This window comes from Poecilia reticulata, linkage group LG3, assembly GCF_000633615.1.
Source record: "Poecilia reticulata strain Guanapo linkage group LG3, Guppy_female_1.0+MT, whole genome shotgun sequence".
In the NCBI taxonomy this organism is placed as follows: domain Eukaryota; kingdom Metazoa; phylum Chordata; class Actinopteri; order Cyprinodontiformes; family Poeciliidae; genus Poecilia; species Poecilia reticulata.
Window position 1 is genome coordinate 311,470 of NC_024333.1, and position 6,173 is coordinate 317,642.

General features: G+C 43.5%; 1 long non-coding RNA gene across 1 annotated transcript in view; it reads right to left on the bottom strand.

Moving 5' to 3' along the window:
- Positions 1-2,612: 2,612 nt before the first annotated feature.
- LOC103462290 (uncharacterized) overlaps positions 2,613-6,173 on the bottom strand; it is a 15,019-nt gene continuing 11,458 nt past the window's right edge. The window contains exons 3-5 of the long non-coding RNA XR_533319.2: positions 5,849-5,924; positions 3,159-3,217; positions 2,613-3,010 (exon numbers count right to left, since the gene is read on the bottom strand). This is a non-coding gene — a long non-coding RNA (uncharacterized LOC103462290). The remainder of the gene's footprint in view (positions 3,011-3,158; positions 3,218-5,848; positions 5,925-6,173) is intronic.

The window sequence follows — 6,173 nt, forward strand, 5'->3', positions numbered from 1 at the left end:
ACCCCTTCCAACACATCACAACTATTTATCACCACTCCCAGGACAACACGATCATCTTCCACCCAACCAGAGATATGGAAATCAATGTCCCCTCTCCACAACTTCACCACAGCCCAGGAGGAGGTGCTACGACTGCCAGCAGGAAGATTTGGAGGACTGCATTCACTGCTTCAGGTGTGGCAGCAGTGAACACTTCTCAGCTGGCTTCAGGATGAGGAGATCAGGCCAATTCAGAGGGAGTGCTTTAAACGAGCAAGGGTTACCCCAGAGGGGCAGGGAGTGACCGTGTCATCAGCACTGCCCCAACTCAGTGCACACTGCGGTGCACTGAGTTAAAGGTGAGACTGAGACAATGTTCATCAGTGTTATACTGTTCTGAGGGATGTCAACATGAACACTGGGCTGTACATAAAAATCAGTGCTCAACAACTTCTTGTAGCACCGTCCGAGCCACACCACGAAAGAAACGGGAAGTTAAATTTGCCCCACTAGTTTGAAAAAAATATCTGATTGACTGCTATATCCAAGGTCAGCAAATTAGAGCATTGTGGGACTCTGGCTCACAAGTGACTGTAGTAAGTGAACAATGGAAAGCAGAACACCTGCCACATGTGACTTTGAAGGACATTTCTGAGATAATTTAAAACAGTGACACTTTGAATCTCATTGCAGCCAATGGCCAAGACATGCCATATTTGGGATGGATAGAAGTCTCATTCAAACTTGTGGCAGATGGAGTCCCAACAACAGAAGTTGTTGTTCCCACACTAGTAATTAAAGGCAATAGTCTTGCTCGTCCTATTATTGGTTCAAATGTCATTGTCCTGATAGTGGATACTGAGCTGCAGCAAAGCAAAGACACCAATAAACAGCAGTTAATCAAAGCTGTCCAAGCAGCTTTTTCTGACTTTGAAATGGATGACGCTGAAGTGTTTGTGGCTAGAGTTGCTGCTGAACAGTAATTTCTGGAGTATAATGTCAAAACTACCAGAGGACAAGTACATGTCCCAAAACAAACATCAGTAAAGGTTGAGTGCCGTGTTATGACACCACTTTACAGGAGGAGACAACTCTGATCTTTGAACCTATAGTGTCATCCCACAGTGGTCAGAAGGTCTAGAGTTCACTGACACCCTCATAAAACTGAAGAAAGGTACAAAATCATTCATGATTGTGGATGTGCAAAACCCAACAGACCATGACATAGTACTCTCTGGGAGGATTGTTATTGGGACAGCACAGCTAATCCAAGCAGTTTACCCAACGACAATCTTTGAACAGTCCTGCTCCACGTCCCCATTAACAGTAGCTAATGTGGAGGTGAGGAAACAACAAACCTCTGATTGTGACTGGGACCCCCTAGTTGATTTGGACCATCAGTCCCCCTGAAAGAGATCTGGTTAAACAGATGTTAAGGGAGGAGTCAGGCTCCTTTTCCTGTTCCGATGATGACATTGGGTGCATCGAGAATCTGCGACTGTCCATCTCACTGAAAGACACAGAACCTGTGGCTAAAACTTACCTTTCAGTTCCAAAACCATTATACCAAGAAATTAAGAACTATCTACATGATCTGATCACACAAGGTTGGGTGCGCAAATCAAATTCCCCCAATTCTTCCCCAGTGGTGTGTGTTCAAAAAAAAGATGGAAGCTTACGCCTTTGTATCGATTACCGTGAGTTGAACCATAAGACTGTACCAGACCGCCAGCCCATTCCCAGGGTACAGGACATCATGGATGGCCTGGGAGGCAACTCATGGTTCTCACTGTTAGATCAAGGTAAGGCTTATCATCAAGGGTATATGGCAGAACACAGTCAGCCCCTCACTGCCTTTGTGACCCCCTGGTGTTTATATGAATGGATTTGCATACCATTTGGGTTAATGAATGCACCAACTGCTTTCCAGCGGTGCATGGAAGAATATCTCGAGGGGCTCAGAGATGAAATTTGCATTCCATTCCTTGATGACATTCTTGTCTTTAGTAAGTCATTCGAAAGCCAAGTTGAACATGTCAGAACTGTTATTAGACAATTGAGAGCGTATGGCATAAAGTTGAAGCCAGCCAAATGTGAAATGTTTCGGCATGAGGTTCGCTATCTCGGGCGGGTCATTTCATCAGAGGGCAGTAAAATCGACCCTGCTGATACCATTGCTGTCAGGGCCCTGAAAGACAAGCGACCAACCACTGTGGGAGAACTAAGAGCCATTATGGGCCTCCTGAGTTATTATCGTCAGTATATTCGAGACTTTTCTCAAATTGCTGCCCCTCTTTATGATGTCATGAGAGCTCCTGCACATTCAAAACAAAGTGATAAACATGTTACAAGACAGAGACAGAATAAAAGAAAAATTGGGACCCCTTCCAACTTTCCCATTGTGTGGACAGAAAAACATCAGCACTTGCTTGAGGAACTGTTAGACCACCTGGTGGAACTACCAATCCTCGCCTTTCCTGATTTTAGTAAACCCTTTGTACTACACACAGACGCTTCCAATCTGGGTCGGGGGGCAGTTTTGTATCAGGAACAGGAAGGAAAAATGCGTGTAATAGCATATGCCTTGCGAACACTCACCAAATCTGAAAAAAACTACCATTTCCACTCTGGAAAATTGGAATTCCTTGCCTTAAAATGGGCTGTCTGTGAAAAATTTAGAGACTATTTGATTGGCTCGTCATGCACTGTCTATACAGACAACAATCCACTCACTTATGTCTTGTCTACAGCTAAGCTGAATGCAACCGGGTGTCGGTGGGTTGCTGAATTAGCGGATTTTCACCTTACCATCGGATACCGACCAGGAAAAGAAAACATCAATGCCGACTGTCTGTCAAGGCTGCCAGTGGATATTAACACCATGATGGAACATTGTACTGAGGAAATGTCATCTCGTTCAGTTCAAGCAGTTGCACAGTCAGTTGAGGACCCAAGTTCCCATGCAGTATGGTCCATGGCACTCTCTGCTCAGTGCAAAGAAATCAGCACTTCACACCAATCGCCTCTTTCGCTGGAAGAGATTTGTCGAGCCCAAAGGGAAGATAAAATTATTGCCCAGTGATTGAATATTGTCAGTTAAATAAGAAACCTGACAGAAAACAGCTAAAATCCTTCAGCACAGAGAGTAAAAGACTACTATGTGAATGGGAAAAACTAACTTTGGATGATGACGGCATCCTGCGTCGAAAGACAGCCAGACAGACACAACTTGTTTTGCCTGAAAAGTACAAAGCAATCGTTATGAAGGAACTACATGATGACATGGGACATCAAGGGGTTGATCGAACCACTTCATTGGTGAGAGATCGTTTCTTCTGGCCATACATGCAGCATGACATTCAGCACTATGTGGCTCAAAGCTGCACATGTATAAAACAAAAGAAACCAAGCCGAGAGACTAGGGCACCTCTAACTAATATTGCTACAACCCAGCCTTTTGAGTTGGTTTCTCTCGATTTCCTGCATGTTAACATGTCAGCTGGTGGATATGAGTACATACTGGTCATCATTGATAATTTTTCAAGATTTGTCCAGGCTTATGTCACAACATCTAAGTCAGCAAAGACTGTGGCTGATAAACTTTTTAATGATTATGCATTAAAATTTGGATTCCCCCTACGTATTCATCACGATCAAGGTGGTGAATTCGAAAACCAACTCATGTCACAACTAAAAAGAACCTCTGGAGTTTTGGGCTCGCGGACAACACCGTACCATCCTAAAGGCAACGCCCAAGTTGAACGTTTCAACCGTACACTCCTACAAATGCTGAGAACCCTTACAGAGAAAGAGAAGTCCAACTGGACAGAGTCACTGAACAGATTGGTTTTTGCATACAATTGCACAAAATGTGAAGTCACTGGCTTTTCTCCCTTCTTTCTTCTGTTTCTCCAAGACTGCCGATTGATGTACTCTTCCGCTTGACACTAGAAACGGGTACACCTGATCACAGAGAGTACATGCGAAAATGGCGCATGTGCAACAAGCTTACGACATAACAAGGAACAATGCAAGACAATTAGCTGAAAGAGACAAAAGAAACCATGACCGCAAAGTAAAGAGCTCAGAACTGGAACTTGGAGACCGTGTCCTGGTTAGAAACTTGACCCCAAGTGGTGGGACTGGTAAACTTTGCAGCCATTGGGAGGACATCATCCACAAGGTTGTGCGCCGAGTAAATAAGGATGCTTCTGTATATGAGGTGGTAACTGAACAAGGAAAGGGGAGAGATAGTAGAATACTACACCGCAACCTCTTACTCCCCTGTGACCACCTACCTCTGGAAGTTCCCCTAAAAGTTGCCAGATCTCAGAAAAAAGGTTCAAGACAGACAAGTGACAGTGAAAATAACATTCAACAGAAAGACGACAGTGATGAGGACTCAGAGGATGAATGGCTTTACTACCCATGCCCTGAGCCACACCAACATACAGGTCCCACTGCTGAGGAGCACACTGATGTGTCAGCAGGTCCTGAACCCACAGCAGCAAGGAGAGGAACAAGGCCAAGAGAGGAACAAGAGACGGTGTTAAACCTGGAGGAAGATCAAGTGATGCCTGACCGGCTAGTGGAAGATGGAGCGCCTGAACAACCAGAAAATTGTGGAGACAGCCCTCTACTACCATCCATGTCACCTCCTTCATGTGAGAACCACAGTGGAGATGAGCGAGTACAAGATAGGCCTAGAAGAGAACGGCGACCACCACAGCGATTCACCTATGATGAACTTGGTTATCCATCTTGTTACAGTTTGGGACTTCCACCAAGGTCCACATATTGGCTTGACCCAGTGCACTATTATGGACCCCTTCAAGCAAGGTCTATGTGGCCAGAGTCCGTCCAGATGTCCACATATGATCCTTATTTTCATGTATGGCTGACTCACATTTTAAGTACTCAGTATCGGCACTTAAAGACTTTGATGAGGCCAAGTGCCTGTGTATGGACTAAGTAGATTTGGGTTTTATGGACTATGTTTGTCATCTTACTCCTTCAACTATTGAATGTCGAGGACGACATTTCTGTTGAAGGGGAGTGTGTAGTGGTTATAAAACTATTTTAGATAACTAAAAGGGAAAACGAGATCTAGTGATCTGCGATCGATTATTTTGATCTTTCAAGTTCAGAGCTACAGGCCGATACAGTTTAATTAAGTTTAAAATGTATTTTCTTTAATGTTACTTTTCCGGTTATGTTTGTTTATAATCCTTGAAAAGTTCGACCTTTTCGGATTTTAAGTTTTAAGAGTTTGTTAATCGTTTGAATCTCGATTGGTTTTGTCTGATCGGATGTAGGGGAACGCGACGCTTCTGCACCTCCATTACAACACTGGAGACGAGAGCAGTAACGTCGTGTCCGTGTTTTCATTATTCCCCTTTACAGGGGCGTAACATTTGCAGTAATTCAGTGTTTGGTAACGTCCCACTGATTTTACAGACATTTTTACTATACTTTGCATACTACTATTTCTTAAACATTGTTAATGTAGCAAAAATGTGTATATTTGTGACTTACTTTAGATATGTAACTATTTTTTTCTTAACCCTTAATACAAAACATTTGGCCATCCATTACAAGACTTGCTTCATACACAATCATCAGAGACTTTACCTCACCTGCTACTGTACTCTGTGTGTGTCTATTCATGCATACATAACATCTGTATTGGTGTATAATTGTGCATGTTTTTGTGGGTGTGGTGGTTTGTTTGAAGTGCCTGCTTGTTGCGTCTGTGTGTGGTCAGACACTGACAGACAGAAAGGCAGGGATGGATGGATAGACTGCGACAGGCCAAACAACAGGTGTGTCTTTTGAACGTAACCCGCTGCCATGCGAACGCCCTCTTTACCTTTAGCCTTGCTGATTCTTGTTTTCATCAGCAAAAGAAAAGCCGACTCCTCCTCCTCCGTGTCAATGTCTTTCATCTATGGGAGAGACAGACAGCCCCTCACTCTGTGCTTTCATGTCTCTTTGCTGTCTCTCATTCATTGATGTTCTTATTTCTTTATTCAGTTATGACTTAGTCTAAGTATTGCTGTTTCGATTAGAATCAAGCCGCAGTTAGAAAACTCTTTTGAGGACTTTATTTACAACCATGAAAGTTCAATTCTATCAAACTGAGTACAGAACATGAGAGAATGCTCTTTTCCTCATTTGTACAGAATTACATTCTG